The following is a 21,422-nucleotide window of genomic DNA, read 5'->3' on the forward strand; positions in this document are numbered from 1 at the left end:
ACCTATGGTAATATTTAATATGACATTTTTCATACGAGGTACCGTAGATATATTTCCCCTCCCATTCATTCATGACAATGTTAGCATAGTCCTCCTACTATATAATACTGCTGGTCCCCAGTCCCCACAATAAAGCAATTAGCACACTGAGCACAGATATTTGCAGCACACTGAGCACAGTCAGATATGGAGCATTTTTCAGGCAGAGAACATAGATATTTGCACTTGCAGCACACTGAGCACAGATATTTACAGCACACTGAGCACAGATATTTGCAGCACAATTTCAACCCACTGAACATAGAAACTGAGACGACGCCAGCCACGCCTCTCACGATCATCTCCAATGCACGAGTGAAAAATGGCGGCGACGCGCTGCTCCTTATATAGAATACGAATCTTGCGAGAATCCGACCGCGGGATGATGATGTTTGGGCGCGCTCGGGTTAACCGAGCAAGGCGGGAGGATCCGAGTTGCTCGGACCCGTGAAAAAAAAGGTGAAGTTCGGGCACGTTCGGATCCCGAGGATCCGAACCCACTCATCACTAATTTTAATGAAGTATTTTTCTTATATGCAAATTATATAATTTTTTAATACATATATATTTTAATTATTTATGTATCTAACTGAACTCTCAGGTCTCAGCTCACCTATTGTATATTTCTTTTGTCAGTTCCTCCTAGCAAGGAACTTAGGTGAATTAGGCTGCTAGTCATAAATCTTTATCACCACATTAGTTATACTCAAATAGCGCAGAGAGAGAGTATTGTTTGTATATATATATATATATATATATTATATATACAGTGTATATATATATATATATATATATAGCGAAAGTAACGGGCGGCACTCCAAGGACTTCAATACGTAGAGAACATAATATCAACGTTTCGATTTTATTCAAATCGTCATCAGGATATGAAATGCAATAAGACAAACAAACATATATAGCTCACCATCACCCAAGACGCCAACCTTGCTTCCTCCCGCCCTTCCGCACACAGAGCGCCGGCGGCTAACAATGACATCACACGCTGCAACGCGCGCATGATGCGTGTCACCGCCGTACAACATCCTGTTGCCTGGTAACGGGAGAAAACAGAGTATATACAATAAGAACTTTTTATACAAAAAAGGACAGGGCAATGTTCCTAATCAGTCCATTACAACATTATCCATAAACGACAACAGCAGTATGCGGACCCGGAACTGACAGAATTAATAATACAATTTAAGAGAAATAATGAACAGTTCATATTACCATGATACATCGATCCCCATAAATTTTACAGGAAACTGTTCAACCCCAAATTCTCATTAAGACCATAGGGAGAAACTGTATTGAGGCGATGTATCCATCTAGCCTCTTTCTGAAGAAGGGTTCTATCCCTATCACCTCCTCGTATCTTCTTCTCAACATGTTCAATTATTTTGTACCTGAGAGTAGTTAATCCATGGTTATACTCTCTGAAATGACGTGCTACCGGTTGTTCTTGGGACACCACAGTACCCTCCACAGCTTTTCTAATGGAGGATCTGTGCATGTTCATGCGCTCTTTGAATTGCCTTGTGGTCTTTCCTATATAGAAAAGACCACAAGGGCAACGTATGAAGTAAACCACATGGGTGGTAGTACAGGTAATACCTGCCGTATAGCGATACGTTTACCTGTATGGGGATGAGCAAACGAGTCCCCTGTCTCTAAAAAACTACACGTAGTGCATCCAGTGCACTTGTAGCACCCGGGTTTACGTTTTAAGAAAGTGCCCGGCATTACAGAAACCTTCCTACCGGTAATGTCATTCTTAACCAGTCAGTCCTTCAGATTTCTGTTGCGGGAGAAGCTAGGTAATACCGACATGTTCTGAAACACTCTCAGATCAGGGTCGGTGGATACCAAAGGCCATAACTTTTTGGTGTGCTTTACCAGGCAATCACTGCGTGAATTAAATCTTTGTACGAATGGATTTTTCTTCGTTAAGAACACTGACTTACGATTTGCTGAATGCAAGAGTTCCAAACGTGGAATGGCAAGAGCCTTTTCCTTTGCTATCAACAAATCTGAATATTTATAGCCCCTGGCCAAAAACTGGGTGATCATGATGTCAATATCTCTTTTGGTGGATTCAATATTATCTGAAATCCTGTGTACCCTAAGAAATTGAGAGAACGGAAGACCTTTTTTGGTTGATAGTGGATGTTGACGGGAAAAATGTAATACATTATTCCTATCAGTAGTTTTTCTGAACAAAGCAGTATGTAACTGGCCCTGATCAAGTGTTAATTTTACATCTAAGTAATTAACCTCTAGATTACTGATACTATATGTAAATTTAATGAATTCATTGCAACTGTTAGCATATGACATTAATTGATGGAATTCAACTTCCTCACCCAACCAGATAACCAGCAGGTCATCAATGTACCTGACAAACAGCAAAATCTTGGACGCAATATGCGAATCCTGAAAGAAGATGGTCCGTTCTATGTCAAACATATACCCATATACCCATGGGTATATGTTTGACATAGAACGGACCATCTTCTTTCAGGATTCGCATATTGCGTCCAAGATTTTGCTGTTTGTCAGGTACATTGATGACCTGCTGGTTATCTGGTTGGGTGAGGAAGTTGAATTCCATCAATTAATGTCATATGCTAACAGTTGCAATGAATTCATTAAATTTACATATAGTATCAGTAATCTAGAGGTTAATTACTTAGATGTAAAATTAACACTTGATCAGGGCCAGTTACATACTGCTTTGTTCAGAAAAACTACTGATAGGAATAATGTATTACATTTTTCCCGTCAACATCCACTATCAACCAAAAAAGGTCTTCCGTTCTCTCAATTTCTTAGGGTACACAGGATTTCAGATAATATTGAATCCACCAAAAGAGATATTGACATCATGATCACCCAGTTTTTGGCCAGGGGCTATAAATATTCAGATGTGTTGATAGCAAAGGAAAAGGCTCTTGCCATTCCACGTTTGGAACTCTTGCATTCAGCAAATCATAAGTCAGTGTCGTTAACGAAGAAAATTCCATTCGTACAAAGATTTTATTCACGCAGTGATTGCCTGGTAAAGCACACCAAAAAGTTATGGCCTTTGGTATCCACCGACCCTGATCTGAGAGTGTTTCAGAACATGTCGGTATTACCTAGCTTCTCCCGCAACAGAAATCTGAAGGACTGGCTGGTTAAGAATGACATTACCGGTAGGAAGGTTTCTGTCATGCCGGGCACTTTCTTAAAACGTAAACCCGGGTGCTACAAGTGCACTGGATGCACTACGTGTAGTTTTTTAGAGACAGGGGACTCGTTTGCTCATCCCCATACAGGTAAACGTATCGCTATACGGCAGGTACTTACCTGTACTACCACCCATGTGGTTTACTTCATACGTTGTCCTTGTGGTCTTTTCTATATAGGAAAGACCACAAGGCAATTCAAAGAGCGCATGAACATGCACAGATCCTCCATTAGAAAAGCTGTGGAGGGTACTGTGGTGTCCCAAGAACAACCGGTAGCACGTCATTTCAGAGAGTATAACCATGGATTAACTACTCTCAGGTACAAAATAATTGAACATGTTGAGAAGAAGATACGAGGAGGTGATAGGGATAGAACCCTTCTTCAGAAAGAGGCTAGATGGATACATCGCCTCAATACAGTTTCTCCCTATGGTCTTAATGAGAATTTGGGGTTGAACAGTTTCCTGTAAAATTTATGGGGATCGATGTATCGTGGTAATATGAACTGTTCATTATTTCTCTTAAATTGTATTATTAATTCTGTCAGTTCCGGGTCCGCATACTGCTGTTGTCGTTTATGGATAATGTTGTAATGGACTGATTAGGAACATTGCCCTGTCCTTTTTTGTATAAAAAGTTCTTATTGTATATACTCTGTTTTCTCCCGTTACCAGGCAACAGGATGTTGTACAGCGGTGACACGCATCATGCGCGCGTTGCAGCGTGTGATGTCATTGTTAGCCGCCGGCGCCCTGTGTGCGGAAGGGCGGGAGGAAGCGAGGTTGGCGTCTTGGGTGATGGTGAGCTATATATGTTTGTTTGTCTTATTGCATTTCATATCCTGATGACGATTTGAATAAAATCGAAACGTTGATATTATGTTCTCTACGTATTGAAGTCCTTGGAGTGCCGCCCGTTACTTTCGCTATACCGTGGTGTCTCTACATCGGGGCGGGCACCTGGGCCTGTTGTATCTTGTACTGTGAGTGCCGGCTGCAATTCCGCTACTATATATATATATATATATATATATATATATATATATGTTTTGAGTAGATAATATTGATGTAACGGCTTCTTGTTGTAATGGAGCGTTATGTATTCTTTAGGGGATGTAAGCATAAATGTTACATTTTAATGCTATTGATCCTGTGTTGGAGCTGGTTGGGGGAGTAAGGAGGCATACACATGGGGCGACTTGTGCCTGTGTGCTAAGCATTCTAGGACAGATGGCTCAGCACACATCGCTATACACCGCTATACACACAGCGGTGTGTGCTGAGCAATCTGTGCTAGCCAGTGTTCTTTATGCATATGCGAGGCGATCTAACTAGATCTTGCCTGCATGTGCTAAAGATCTGAGTGGGCGATGGCGACGCGTGGGACCTCGCATCGCCATCGCTATGGGGTATACACATTGAGCAATCCGTGCTTATCTAGACAGATTGCTTAGAAAATAGGAAAATATCGCCCCGTGTGTATGCCTTATTGCAGTGTTTATTTTGGCTTAGATAGTAATAGTCCACCGTACTCAGTTGACTAGGAGACATTGGGTCATATTGCCGCCCGGACAGAGAGGAGAGGAGCGCAGCGGTACGGGGGAGAAGGAGGAGGAGGGAGGTGGAGGAGGGAGCCGCAGCAGCGCTTTACTACTGGTTGAGGCGCTGCTGCTGCTGTCCCTCTGCTTCACTATAGGCTGTCTTCCGAGAACAGCCTATAGTGAAGCAGAGGGGCAGCAGCAGCAACGCCTCCACCAATAACACAGCGCTGCTGCGGCTCTCTCCTCCACCTCCCTCCTCCTCCTTCTCTCCTGCCCGGGATCTCTGCCGGAAGCTGCACCGAGGAGCCTGAGCCAGCGGAGAGGGTAAGTATAATTCTTTCTTTCTTTCTTTCTTTCTTTCTTTCTTTCTTTCTTTCTTTCTTTCTTTCTTTCTTTCTTTCTGTCTTTCCATGTACAAAAAGGGGGGCTGTCTGCCGCAATGTGTAAAAAGGGAAAATCTGCCTGCCGCAATGTGTAAAAAGGGGGAATCTGCTTGCCGCAATGTGTAAAAAGGGGGAATCTGCCTGCCGCAATGTGTAAAAAGAGGGAATCTGCCTGACGCAATGTGTACAAAGGGGGAATCTGCCTGACGCAATGTGTACAAAGGGGGAATCTGGGCAATGGGTAAAAAGGGTGAATCTGCCTGCCGCAATGTGTAAAAAGGGGGAATCTGCCTGCCGTAATGTGTAAAAAGGGGGAATCTTTGCCGCAATGTGTAAAAAGGGGGAATCTGCCAGACGTAATGTGTAAAAAGGGGGAATCTGCCTGACGCATTGTGTAAAAAGGGGTAATCTGCCTGCCGTAATGTGTAAAAAGGGGGAATCTGCCTGCCGTAATGTGTAAAAAGTAGTGATGAGCGGGTTCGGTTTCTCGGAAACCGAACCCCCCCGAACTTCACCCATTTTACACGGGTCCGAGGCAGGTTCGAACCTTCCCGCCTTGCTCGGCTAACCCGAGCGTGCCCGAACGTCATCATCCCGCTGTCGGATTCTCGCGAGATTCGGATTCTATATAAGCAGCCGCGCGTCGCCGCCATTTTCACTCGTGCATTGGAGATGATAGGGAGAGGATGTGGCTGGCTTCCTCTCCGTTTATTGTTGAACTTGATTGCTTTATTGCTTAATTGTGGGGAGGACTGGGGAGCAGCTGTTAGGAGGAGTACAGTGCAGAGTTTTGCTGATCAGTGACCACCAGTTTAATCCGTTCTCTGCCTGAAAAAAACGCTCCATATCTGTGCTCAGTGTGCTGCATAATATATCTGTGCTCACACTGCTTAATTGTGGGGACTGGGGAGCAGCTGTATTATATAGCAGGAGTACAGTGCAGAGTTTTGCTGACAGTGACCACCAGTATACGTTGTCTGCCTGAAAAACACTCCATATCTGTGCTCAGTGTGCTGCTTTATTGTGGGGACTGGGGTCCACCAGTATAATTAATATTATATAGGAGGAGTACAGTGCAGAGTTTTGCTGACCAGTGACCACCAGTATACTATATATAGCAGTACGATACGGAAGGCCACTGCTGTGCCTACCTCTGTGTCGTCATTAAGTATACTATCCATCTACATTCTATACCTGTGGTGCATTTAGTTTTGCAGTTTTATGACACAGTGACAACCAGTATACTATATATAGCAGTACGATACGGAAGGCCACTTCTGTGCCTACCTCTGTGTCGTCATTAAGTATACTATCCATCTACATTCTATACCTGTGGTGCATTTTAGTTTTGCAGTTTGCTGACACAGTGACCACCAGTATACTATATATAGCAGTACGATACGGAAGGCCACTGCTGTGCCTACCTCTGTGTCGTCATTAAGTATACTATCCATCTACATTCTATACCTTTGGTGCATTTTAGTTTTGCAGTTTGCTGACACAGTGACCACCAGTATACTATATATAGCAGTACGATACGGAAAGCCACTGCTGTGCCTACCTCTGTGTTGTCATTAAGTATACTATCCATCTACATTCTATACCTGTGGTGCATTTTAGTTTTGCAGTTTGCTGACACAGTGACCACCAGTATACTATATATAGCAGTACGATACGGAAGGCCACTGCTGTGCCTACCTCTGTGTCGTCATTAAGTATACTATCCATCTACATTCTATACCTGTGGTGCATTTTAGTTTTGCAGTTTGCTGACACAGTGACCACCAGTATACTATATATAGCAGTACGATACGGAAGGCCACTGCTGTGCCTACCTCTGTGTTGACAATGTCTATAATATTTGTCCTATTAAAAACACGTTAAAGGTTAAAGAACACAGTACGCAATTGGCGCAAAAAGTACCGCAAGGGTACGCCCTTAACTATACCTTAAGGAATGTACTTATACTGTAAACATTTGTGCAGTGACAATGTGTAGATGTAATGCAGTGTAACCTTGTTAGCTTAAAAGCTGTATGAGCGACTATGACGCTCTGAGAACCTTTATGCATTTATAATAATCAATCAAATACCGGTCTAAGGTTCTAACGCCTTTAGTGAGAGAATGAACGTTCAAAAAGAATAATACAATACAAGCTATACACTACCAAAATAACATAGAATATCTAACCCAGTTACAACACATAAAATACAATAAAGACACAATTACTTTTAAAAGGGGAAGGAGAGAGAGAATGGCTTATAATTACAATAAAGACAATATGATTGCGGAGAAAACTTACACATGTGAGAGACAATCGCTGCGCAGTTAGTCAATGCTGAATACCGCATGGGATAGAAGCTAGACTCCATTTTGGGAAAACTCCCATGATTCCAAAGACTGCAACACATGGTTGAAAGGGGGAGGGGAAAACACCCAGCAGCAGCCATTTCTTACAAACCAACTAATCTTATTCCACATTCCAATCCAACTTCCTAGAACCATCTTATTCAATTTCACATTCCAAACAAACTCAGTATCTCAATAACCAGAGCATATGGTATGATGGCTATGCTATATGAATTATCACAAGACCAGATCACAATGTAACCACACATATCAGCCTGCCATTGCTACAAAACCCATATGCACAAGTAACTGCATGGCGGTATTCATGATTGACAAGATATATTATAACAAACCAGCACAATCTATTTTAAATCACCATAGGCAAACAAATACCACAAATGCTATGCTACAGGTTGTCTAATGTCCCAGCTACCATCACAGATTCCCAGATCTATCACACAAACAAGTTACAATATCCTATTTAAACCAGCACCATTGACCTTAAAGCCATATGTCTATATTTCCTTATCTAGCCATGTGAATTCAATACTTAGCCTTTCACTTGGAGGTCAGTCCTGGGGATGAAGCAGCCATGCTGCTGGGTGCCAGGTAGCTGTGTGAGTGAGTGAGCCCTGTGATTTCCAGTGGATAATATCATACCTGCATTCCAGCTGTGGGGGTGTGTCAACCACAGGAAGTGTGTCTTTCACAGTATGTGGGCTGTCTTGTATCAGTGAGCTGAGCATGTGAGCTTGGTTATGCAAAATGTTGGGTGATGACTAACACATTCCTGTCTTGTGGAAAGCTATTGTTTGGCGAATACAAAACAAAACCCTGTCTCTGGGTTTTGTTCGATATTCATGATGTCCACTTTCAGTTGAGACAATGACATCTCAGCAATCATTCTTCTGGAGACAAACCCTAAGCCCATTTGTAAACACAGGTGGTGGCCCTCCTCATTGAGTCTCAAAGCTCAGTGTAATTAAAGGCTATTGTACTCCGTCTGCGGGAAAGATACTGATTTGGAATATAATTAATCTTCAATTACTATTCCTGTGCTTTAACTATGCATGAGAACATGTGAAGCCCTCCCAACATGCAAACTATTGTTTGGGGAATCTCTAAGGTCAAAGAGCCATTTGAGACCCACTGATACCTGCTGGACTCAGGGGAATATTAACTTATAAAATCCATTATTTTGATTAAATATGTAGCGTGCACACGCATGAAGTGCATATATGGCAACGTGCAGCGTGATATTTTTCTGACTTTGACAGTCCACCCTTTGGCAGTCACCAATAACTGCCACTTCCTAAAACAGTTCAAAAAGAGAAAAATATATGTCATATGTAAATACATTTCTATGATTGGGTAAGGGAGGAGAGAAGAAGGTGGGAAAAAGGTATGACCTAGTGAGATAGCAGAAGCATGTGTGTATGAATCATTGTTTGGGGGGTCATGTATCATCGTGCCGTGCGTGTTTTAAATCAAGCTTCGAGGTATTGCGAAGTATACATTTGAATTCCTTCTTATCCCGTGGTACGGGTCTGTGGATGGGCTGTCAAACTTTACCGAGCTCTCTTTGGCTTTTGATTGTAACAAAATGGGGGAGCACATTTTAGTTGATGATACATGAATGGGGGAATATGTGATTGCTGATATCTGTGCGGGTATTCCCTATCGACTATGTGTGTAATTACCTGAAGGTTGTAGAGATGAAGATAAGACACAATTATGGTAAATGCAGTGGTATTCTATGTCAGGTTAATGAACATTTGTCGGTTGAAGTCTTGTTCGGTGTCTGTTGAATGCAGTCTTCTTTGGGCTTTTGCCAAAAGGTGTGGGCAAAAAGCTTTGTCAATGTCCATAGACTTACAAAAGTGTTGGGCTAGCGTAATTTTAAAATTTCTAGGGAAACTGGGGGTCTATGGCATAGTTCATCAAATATCTGTGTATAAGGTTGTCAAAACTTCTTCTTTAATCCATCAGTTGTCTGTATACAGGGTCATCAAATTCCTCGTCAAAAGTGGGTCTTTTTACCTTGGGGAAAAAACCGAAAAAACAGGTGAAAGAAACGGACCGTATAATCGCATTTTCATCACATCATTGTTTCTACAGTTGGGTCATAAATCAAATCCATTGGAATTACAATTTCCTCACTCCTTAAACTCATCACCTTAGTACTTCGTTTACACTTCGTTAAAGCCTGAACACATCTAAATATCAAGCCAATCGTTATGACAACACCTAAGATACATAGGAGAAACTTCCCTACATCCATTATGACTCCTTGAGCCCATTCTCCTAAACCAGAGAACCAATTTCGCGGGTTCAACCATGACACCCAACCAGTCAGCTCATTACCCACAGCAGCAAGGGTGAGATTGTGTCTCCTGCGAAATTCCCACTTTAATTGGAGAATATCGTCCATCTTTTGGTCTATGACCTCGACCGGATCCTCGGTACTATTCGCTATATATGTGCAGCATTTCACGCCGTACTGCATTGCCAGTGTGACACAATATCCACCTGTTACTGCTGTGAGATAATTAAGAACCATTCTATGCTGAACCAGTTCTGTTTTATAAGCTTAAAGTTCTGTTCCAGTATACCTAAACGTGTCATCATACATTTCTGTGATATTGTCTAACATTTGCAAGCGCAGATATGTATCTATAGTTCAGCACGCCTCTAGCGGTGCGAGTGAAATCTAACGCAAGTAGGACCTGAATCCCGGTGGATTCATGGATCATGTCAGAGGCCGGATGCTCTGTTCTTTCTATCAGGTGCCGTTTAACTACGTGCTCGTAATGAGTGTGAGTATAAGGAGCTTGGGCACCACGGTGTTTATCTTTCATTTTGGCATGTGATACAGTCATTACTTCCGGCAGTACTTTTCCAATATAACACAATCCTTCAGAGTTTGGGGCAAGCCACTTATACGCCTTCCTCCCGCATATGAAATATGCATCATCGGGGAGAACATATGGGACGGAGTAGGACATAACCATATTACACATCTTCCATGTGAACTCTCCTAACCCTAATTCTCCCATCTGTCTGGTACACGTATCAGTTTGTACGATATGTGCACAGTATCCTGGTGATACCTCTCCAACTCTCGTAATCCTACTTCCTAGGGTATACCTATATCGGAAAGATTTTTCTCTACTGGCTATGTGGCGTATAAGCTCTGTATCTGTCAGCATTCTATCTGCTCTATATGAAAAGGTCATGGTTTGGTTACTCCATGACACTTCCCAATTTCCCGGCTTTCGGGGATTGGAAATGTTAAAACATACTAGGGATCTATCCACATGATATTGGTGGAGCTTCAAACTAGGAGGACTAGAGATATTAAACCTCCTGTCCACCGGCCTCCCACCACTTAGCTCAAGTACCTCCCCTATCGTTAAAAGGAAATGGTACTAGTCCTGGCTTGCTGTGGCCTTGAGGTACTTGAGAGCATACCCAACAATCTGTCTGATTTAACACTTTACCCACTAAGGAGTGATAGTCACTCAATGGATGCCTGTCCATATGGATATTAAAACTGGATTGGCATCTCTTGATGCATCCATCCTCAACTACATTGTCACAGAGTCTACAGATACAGTTCTCTTTTCAGCTAACAATCCTTCACAATGTTTACAAATAACATGGCTGCTAGATCGTTTCCGGTACTCGCCTTTGCTTGGTGGTTGTGTTGCTATTGGAAATTTACACCTCCGTCTCAGTCATCAGAACCTTTCTGGATCCTTTCTCGACCTCACTGGTACTCTCGCCGGAACAGACTGCTCTGGTCAACATCATGGTCAACAGGAAAATCCGTATCACAGTCTCTTGGGGCAAGTCCATCTTACAGGAGGAGAAAAGGAGAAATTTGTAATGGGGGTACAGAAAAACAGTTTGAGGGGGAGAGAAACTTGTTACGATAATTAGTTCTCTAGTCTTGTTGTTCTTCTTGTTCTGCTGTCATCTCAAAGGTGCTGTCTCTCAGTCTTCCAACCGAACACTCCGGTGATACAATATTTCTTCCGAACCAGCGATCTTTCTGTAAGGAGCAAAAATATTGCATTACCATTTGTCTAACTGATGTGTGACATACCATCTTTAAAATATGAAAACATGAGAAAGAAGAGGGAGAGGAGAAAAAAACAACAAGAGAAAGAGAGAACCGTTCATATATGTATATATCACATAAATCAACAATAAACAACAGGAAAATAATAAGAATTTACTTACCGATAATTCTATTTCTCGGAGTCCGTAGTGGATGCTGGGGTTCCTGAAAGGACCATGGGGAATAGCGGCTCCGCAGGAGACAGGGCACAAAAGTAAAGCTTTTACAGGTCAGGTGGTGTGTACTGGCTCCTCCCCCCATGACCCTCCTCCAGACTCCAGTTAGGTACTGTGCCCGGACGAGCGTACACAATAAGGGAGGATTTTGAATCCCGGGTAAGACTCATACCAGCCACACCAATCACACCGTACAACTTGTGATCTAAACCCAGTTAACAGTATGATAACAGAGGAGCCTCTGAAAGATGGCTTCCTAAACAATAACCCGAATTAGTTAACAATAACTATGTACAAGTATTGCAGATAATCCGCACTTGGGATGGGCGCCCAGCATCCACTACGGACTCCGAGAAATAGAATTATCGGTAAGTAAATTCTTATTTTCTCTATCGTCCTAAGTGGATGCTGGGGTTCCTGAAAGGACCATGGGGATTATACCAAAGCTCCCAAACGGGCGGGAGAGTGCGGATGACTCTGCAGCACCGAATGAGAGAACTCCAGGTCCTCCTTTGCCAGGGTATCAAATTTGCAAAAATTTACAAACGTGTTCTCCCCTGACCACGTAGCTGCTCGGCAGAGTTGTAATGCCGAGACCCCTCGGGCAGCCGCCCAAGATGAGCCCACCTTCCTTGCGGAATGGGCCTTAACAGATTTAGGCTGTGGCAGGCCTGCCACAGAATGTACAAGTTGAATTTTGTTACAAATCCAACGAGCAATCGACTGCTTAGAAGCAGGTGCACCCAACTTGTTGGGTGCATACAGTATAAACAGCGAGTCAGATTTTCTGACTCCAGCCGTCCTTTAAATGTATATTTTTAAGGCTCTGACAACGTCCAACAACTTGGAGTCCTTCAAGTCGTCTGTAGCCGCAGGCACTACAATGGGCTGGTTCAGGTGAAACGCTGATACCACCTTAGGGAGAAAATGCGGACGCGTCCGCAGCTCTGCCCTATGTCGAATGGAAAATTAAATAAGTGCTTTTATAAAACAAAGCCGCCAGTTCAGATACTCTCCCGGCCGAAGCCAGGGCCAGTAACATAGTCACTTTCCATGTGAGATATTTCAAATCCACATTCTTTAGTGGTTCAAACCAATTGGATTTGAGGAAATCTAAAACTACATTTAGATCCCACGGTGCCACCTTAGGCACCACAGGAGGCTGTATATGCAGTACTCCTTTGATAAAAATCTGGACCTCAGGGACCGAGGCCAATTCTTTTTGGAAGAATATTGATAGGGCCGAAATTTGAACCTTAATAGATCCCAATTTGAGACCCAAAGACAATCCTGATTGCAGGAAATGTAGGAAAACGACCCAGTTGAAATTCCTCCATCGGAGCACTCCGTTGCTCGCACCACGCAACATATTTTCGCCCAATACGGCGATAAAGCTTCGCGGTGACTTCCTACCTTGCCTTTATCAAGGTAGGAATGACTTCTTCTGGAATGCCTTTTCCTTTTAGGATCTGGCATTCAAACGCCATGCCGTCAAACGCAGCCGCGGTAAGTCTTGAAAAAGACAAGGACCCTGCTGAAGCAGGTCCCTTCTCAGAAGTAGAGGCCACAGATCGTCCGTGACCATCTCTTGAAGTTCCGGGTACCAAGTCCTTCTTGGCCAATCCGGAGCCACTAGTCTTACTCCTCTTTGCCGTATAATCCTCAATACCTTTGGTATGAGAGGCAGAGGAGGAAACACATATACCGACTGGTACACCCAAGGTGTTACCAGCGCGTCCACAGCTATTGCCTGCGGATCTCTTGACCTGGCGCAATACCTGTCCAGTGTTTTGTTGAGGCGAGACGCCATCATGTCCACCATTGGTTTTACCCAACGGTTTAATAGCATGTGGAAAACTTCTGGATGAAGTCCCCACTCTCCCGGGTGAAGGTCGTGTCTGCTGAGGAAGTCTGCTTCCCAGTTGTCCACGCCCGGGATGAATACTGCTGACAGTGCTATCACGTGATTCTCCGCCCAGCGAAGGATCCTGGCAGCTTCTGCCATTGCCCTCCTGCTTCTTGTGCCGCCCTGTCTGTTTACATGGGCGACTGCCGTGATGTTGTCCGACTGGATCAACACCGGTCTTCCTTGAAGCAGAGGTTCCGCCTGGCTTAGAGCATTGTAGATTGCCCTTAGTTCCAGAATGCTTATGTGAAGAGACTTTTTCAGGCTCGACCACACTCCCTGGAAATTTTTTCCCTGTGTGACTGCTCCCCAGCCTCTCAGGCTGGCATCCGTGGTCACCAGGATCCAATCCTGCATGCCGAATCTGCGGCCCTCCAATAGATGAGCCTCCTGCAACCACCACAGAAGGGATACCCTTGTCCTCGGCGACAGGGTTATCCGCAGGTGCATCTGAAGATGCGACCCTGACCATTTGTCCAGCAGCTCCCTTTGCATGGAATCTGCCGAAAGGGATTGCTTCGTAAGAAGCTACCATTTTTTCCCAGGACTCTTGTGCATTGATGTACAGACACCTTTCCTGGTTTTAGGAGGTTCCTGACCAGGTCAGATAACTCCTTGGCTTTTTCTTCGGGAAGAAAAACCTTTTTCTGAACTGTGTCCAGAATCATCCCCAGGAACAGCAGACGAGTTGTCGGCATTAATTGGGATTTTGGAATATTCAGAATCCATCCGTGCTGCTTTAGCACCTCTTGAGATAGTGCTATACCCATCTCTAGCTGTTCTCTGGACCTTGCCCTTATTAGGAGATCGTCCAAGTATGGGATAATTAATACGCCTTTTCTTCGAAGAAGAAATATTATCTCGGCCATTACCTTTGTAAAGACCCGAGGTGCCGTGGACAAACCAAACGGCAGCGTCTGAAACTGATAGTGACAGTTTTGTACAACGAACCTGAGGTACCCCTGGTGTGAGGGGTAATTGGAACGTGGAGATACGCATCCTTGATGTCCAAGGATACCATAAAGTCCCCTTCTTCCAGGTTCGCTATCACTGCTCTGAGTGACTCCATCTTGAACTTGAACTTCTTTATGTACAGGTTCAAGGACTTCAGATTTAGAATAGGCCTTACCGAGCCATCCGGCTTCGGTACCACAAAAAGAGTGGAATAATACCCCTTCCCTTGTTGTAGAAGAGGTACCTTGACTATCACCTGCTGAGAATACAGCTTGTGAATGGCTTCCAAAACCGTCTCCCTTTCTGAGGGGGACGTTGGTAAAGCAGACTTCAGGAAACGGCGAGGTGGCTCTGTCTCTAATTTCAACCTGTACCCCTGAGATATTATCTGCAGGATCCAGGGATTTACCTGCGAGTGAGCCCACTGCGCGCTGTCATTTTTGAGACGACCGCCTACCGCCCCCGAGTCCGCTTGCGAAGCCCCAGCGTCATGCTGAGGCTTTTGTAGAAGCCGGGGAGGGCTTCTGTTCCTGGGAAGGAGCTGCCTGTTGCTGTCTCTTCCCTCGTCCTCTGCCTCGTGGCAGATATGAATAGCCCTTTGCTCTCTTATTTTTAAAGGAACGAAAGGGCTGCGGTTGAAAGGTCGGTGCCTTTTTCTGTTGGAGAGTGACTTGAGGTAGAAAAGGTGGATTTCCCGGCCGTAGCCGTGGCCACCAAATCCGATAGACCGACCCCAAATAACTCCTCTACGCATCGCCTGTCCACTGTCGTGTCCATAAAGCTCTTCTGGCCGAAATGGACATAGCACTTACCCGTGATGCCAGTGTGCAGATATCTCTCTGTGCATCACGCATATAAAGAAATGCATCCTTTATTTGTTCTAACGACAGTAAAATATTGTCCCTGTCCAGGGTATCAATATTTTCGATCAGGGACTCTGACCAAACTACCCCAGCACTGCACATCCAGGCAGTCGCAATAGCTGGTCGTAGTATAACACCTGCATGTGTGTATATACCTTTTTGGATATTTTCCATCCTCCTATCTGATGGATCTTTAAGTGCGGCCGTCTCAGGAGAGGGTAACGCCACTTGTTTTGATAAGCGTGTTAGCGCTTTGTCCACCCTAGGAGGTGTTTCCCAGCGCTCCCTAACCTCTGGCGGGAAAGGGTATAAAGCCAATAACTTCTTTGAAATTAGCAGTTTTTTATCGGGGCACCCCACGCTTCATCACACACGTCATTTAATTCTTCTGATTCGGTAAAAACTACTGGTAGTTTTTTCACACCCCACATAATACCCTGTTTAGTGGTACCTGTAGTATCAGCTAAATGTAACATCTCCTTTATTGCCAAAATCATATAACGTGTGTCCCTACTGGAAAATACGGTTGATTCGTCACCTTCACCACCGGAATCAGTGCCTGTGTCTGGGTCTGTGTCGACCGACTGAGGCAAGGGGCGTTTTACAGCCCCTGACGGTGTTTGAGGCGCCTGGACAGGCACTAATTGAGTGTCCGGCCGCCTCATGTCGGCAAACGACTGCTTAAGCGAGTTGACGCTATCCCGTAATTCCACAAATAAAGGCATCCATTCTGGTGTCGACCCCCTAGGAGGTGACATCCTCATATTTGGCAATTGCTCCGCCTCCACACCAATAACGTCCTCATACATGTCGACACACACGTACCGACACACAGCAGACACACAGGGAATGCTCTATACGAAGACAGGACCCACTAGCCCTTTGGGGAGACAGAGGGAGAGTCTGCCAGCACACACCAAAAAGCGCTATATATGACAGGGATAGCCTTATGATTAAGTGCTCCCTTATAGCTGCTTTTATATTAATATATATATAGCCATTTATTTTGCCCCCCCTCTCTGTTATACCCTGTTTCTGTAGTGCAGTGCAGGGGAGAGACCTGGGAGCCTTCCTGACCAGCGGAGCTGTGACAGAAAATGGCGCCGTGTGCTGAGGAGATAGGCCCCGCCCCTTTTCCGGCGGGCTCGTCTCCCGCTATTTAGTACATTTAGGCAGGGGTAAATATCTCCATATAGCCTCTGGGGCTATATGTGAGGTATTTTTAGCCTTTTTAAAGGTTTTCATTTGCCTCCCAGGGCGCTCCCCCCCCAGCGCCCTGCATCCTCAGTGACTGCCGTGTGAAGTGTGCTGAGAGGAAAATGGCGCACAGCTGCAGTGCTGTGCGCTACCTTAAGAAGACTGCAGGAGTCTTCAGCCGCCGATTCTGGACCTCTTCTTGCTTCAGCATCTGTGAGGGGGCCGGCGGCGTGGCTCCGGTGACCATCCAGGCTGTACCTGTGATCGTCCCTCTGGAGCTTCATGTCCAGTAGCCAAGAAGCCAATCCATCCTGCACGCAGGTGAGTTCACTTCTTCTCCCCTCTGTCCCTCGTTGCAGTGATCCTGTTGCCAGCAGGAATCACTGTAAAATAAAAAACCTAAGCTAAACTCTCTAAGCAGCTCTTTATGAGAGCCACCTAGAATTGCACCCTTCTCGGCCGGGCACAAAAATCTAACTGGAGTCTGGAGGAGGGTCATGGGGGGAGGAGCCAGTACACACCACCTGACCTGTAAAAGCTTTACTTTTGTGCCCTGTCTCCTGCGGAGCCGCTATTCCCCATGGTCCTTTCAGGAACCCCAGCATCCACTTAGGACGATAGAGAAAAACATTTTTCAAACATTTTTAAAATATTGTCAGATCATCAGGCTGTCATATCTACATGTCCCATGGTTTCCTTGCGCAGTCCCTCCCACCAGCACCTCCATACTCCACCCTCTGTATCTGGCCAGGATACATTGATGCGGATAGGTCGTGCTGGGTTTTGGTAGACTTCTGCAAAGACCAAGCAGATATGCAATGTTTGAGTCCTATCAATAATCGTCAGAGATGGGGAGAGAAAAGAAACATTTCACAGATACACTTACAACGTTTCACCCGGTCATTCCTGTGTCTTCAGGGAATGACCTCCCAATTTATTAACTGTTACCTCAGGCTTACCATCAGTCCTAATGATCACCTTTCCTGACTACATATCATGAGTGTGGGCCAAAATTCTTCCTATCTGATCCCTGGTTACAATTTGGTGTGTCCTAACTTTTGCTCATTTTCATGTCTAGGGGGTCTGACTTTATGTGGGCTGTTGCAGTTGCTGGCATAATGCCCTTCTCTTTTACAACGATAACAAATCCTTGATTTCCTCCATGTGCCAATGGCCTGGGGTTTTGGTTGATTTGATGCCTCCTCAAACGCTTGGATGCTCATCACCATCAACCGCTTTCCCTGTACCTCCCTGATTCCTTGGATACCATGATTATGTCGTTGTCTAGGGAGTTGATATACCTTCTGTGAATCTTTGATCATACACTTAGATCTTTCCTAGGATCTGGGAAATCAGACATGATTGATCTCAATTCTGTCCGGGACCAGGGATGGCGCATTGCACTGTCCTTGACGGGAATGATTCCCTGATCGTCAGTCTTCCCATTGGGGACTGTGATCACCCTGACAGGACTAAACTCAATTACATCACCTTGTGTTGGTCTTACAATATGGGGTACATTTGTTTGTGCGTGATATAAAACATTGTACGTACCTGTGGACACGACCTCACCTGACCCTCCGTTAGGGGGTTTGATTATTGCCTTTACCGATTTGGTCGCGTCCACCTGGATGTCTGGTAGGCTGGCTGCTGGAAGAGGTGCCGATATCGTGCTGGGCTCACTTCCTTGTTTGTATTCCTGAGGGAAGTTTAACATGGGGTGCAACTTGCATAGGTTAATAGTTGTACATTTAACAGTATTACAATTATCATTGTTATGTTTATTACAATTATTCTTATCATCTATAATACAGTTGCTAAGTGCATTTTTATTGTACAACATTGTGCCTTTCTCCGCAACCATAATCCTCTCCATTGCCATGTCTCTCCTCCCAATGTGAGAGTCAGATATGTCAGTTAACTCTCTTTGCATTTCACTTTCCTGTTGCCACAATTTTAAACAATCATAATGTTTGATCCATCTCTTTGCTGATTTAATAAGACCTATCCTTCTCCTTAGATTTAGTAACACATCTGGGCTAAAGCTGCCTACTCTTGGGAACTTCTCCCCGTCATGTACAGTCATTCTTTCCCATTCATCACATAAAACCTCTGTGTGTGAACCGTATTTTTCACACATTACGTACCTTGCCGACCCGATTGGTCGGTTTACTGAATCAACCCGAACCGAGGTTGATCGCCCCCTACCCGAACAACTGGCCCCCATAACTTGCAGGTGTTGCTTTCACCACCTCTGACCTTCAATCAGGGTCTTTAGCGAACCCTTACAAAAACCAAAATGTTCAAGATAGGCTGACGGTGGCGGTTTACCGAGTACCCCACTCACTCCCCCACGCCGACCAATACGACCTACGCACTGCCCTAGTGCTGGCGTACTCGACCCAGGGCCCCTATGAACCTTCGTTTACTGGAACATGTGAGTGTGATCCGCAGAGCATTAACCCTTTCCAGTAACTGTTGGTTGTTGGATAATTCCTGAGTGACCAGCGAACTTCCCTTCAGAAAATAAAAAATTACACAAATCACGTCAGAATGTACAAATAGCGTTTATGACCCGTTTCGTACACAAATGGTACTGGGTCAAATTACTAACTAATGCACACAATTACGTGCGGTACAATCGTTCAGCACATAAGCAACTAATCTTATGTGCGGAGCGACCAGTGGAATCGAAAATTGCGGCTGCGAATTCCTTCAGCATGAGCTTTATTGGCCTATATGGGTTCTGCACCAACCCCCTGGGTTGTGCTCTTTTCTCTATTTATAGCGGACTTCCTTGTCTGCTGTACCTGGACCTCCTGGTCAATTCCGGACCTCCTGGTCTGTGCTACAATAGACCTCCTGGTCTGCTATACTCTAATGCTCAGATTTTTATGTTTAACAGGGGATGCCTCCCTTGCCACCATGCACGTCACTTACATGTATGTACCCTGCGAGAACTCGACTTCTTGTGGTTCAACCTCAAAAAATTGTATAAACTTATATATGCAAACACTCACTCACCACATGCACACTTTTGTTTCTATTTCTATTTCTGCGCAGAAATTTCTTTCCTTTAGACCAGATGAGTTGTAAATTGGAGAAGGATCTATTAGTCTAAATTTCGGACACTAAAATAGATTTGCGCTATTTATCGTGTTGCCACCTTTTCGCCTGTTACAATAACACTAGCGTGTGATTTGAGTTACGTGGGCGTACCCGGACGCTCCGTTGCGTAATATACGCTGCGTGCGTCGGCCTTTGAGTTGCGTACGCGAGTCTCACCCTTTGTTAGAGACACGTGTACACAAAGCAAATATCCACCGTAACACAATTTTTACACGTTTATCAATGTAGATGATCCTTGATCATCTACCGAGCACCACACCAATCTCTCCTTGTATCTTTAGGTAGAGCTGCGTGCGTGCTTTGCAATTTACCCCTTAATGTATTACTTTTACTCTTTAACTACTAAATAGCAACAAATCTCTCTTAGCACGTTATCAAATTGTGAAATGGCAACCAGGAAAGTGAGATGTGAAGATTACACAAATGAACATGCAATTCTAAATTTAATCTAATAACATACATTGATGTAAGCACACGCATGTAGATATTACATATAAGTACCAATCACTATTACTTATGATTGACTATGATATAGATTAAATAAATGCATAAAAAAAAACTCATTAAATGAAGATTTCTTTTTGACAATGGATGGCTGATTATTTCCTGAGTCAACTGAAAATCAGCCGCTTAGGAAAAAAATAATTTTTTTTTACCTTCCCAAAATGGCCGCTGCTCCTCCCCCTTCCACCACCATGAGGGTCACACAAAATGGTGGACAGACCATGCGGCCTCTTGTCACAAAGAAAGTCATCATTCAAACTCCTAAAGTTATTCTAGGCCTGAGTTTAAAAAAAAAAACTATATCAAGGCTATGCAGCAACTTTTAAATGTACTTTTAAACCTACTTAAACAGATAAACCATCCAATCTGCGTGTGTAGTTGGCACCAAATAGAAATAAAAAAAAAACAGATTTTCAAAGACAATAACGTACTGCTCCTACCTTCCAGTTCCCGAATTCCCTCAGCACTCCTTACCAAGTGAAGCAGACAATTAACTGGTCAGCACTGCAGTATCCCCGACCTCCAAATGGTTTAACGAGGGATACTACCTTCCACTCTTTGCTGACCGATAATGTCTGCTGAAGTTACCTAGTGCAGATATGTGAAGACCGGAGGAGCTCCCAATTGACAATGTCTATAATATTTGTCCTATTATAAACACGTTAAAGGTTAAAGAACACAGTACGCAATTGGCGCAAAAAGTACCGCAAGGGTACGCCCTTAACTATACCTTAAGGAATGTACTTATACTGTAAACATTTGTGACAATGTGTAGATGTAATGCAGTGTAACCTTGTTAGCTTAAAAGCTGTATGAGCGACTATGACGCTCTGAGAACCTTTATGCATTTATAATAATCAATCAAATACCGGTCTAAGGTTCTAACGCCTTTAGTGAGAGAATGAACGTTCAAAAAGAATAATACAATACAAGCTATACACTACCAAAATAACATAGAATATCTAACCAAGTTACAACACATAAAATACAATAAAGACACAATTACTTTTAAAATGGGAAGGAGAGAGAGAA

This window comes from Pseudophryne corroboree, chromosome 3 (genome assembly GCF_028390025.1).
Source record: "Pseudophryne corroboree isolate aPseCor3 chromosome 3, aPseCor3.hap2, whole genome shotgun sequence".
NCBI lineage: Eukaryota > Metazoa > Chordata > Amphibia > Anura > Myobatrachidae > Pseudophryne > Pseudophryne corroboree.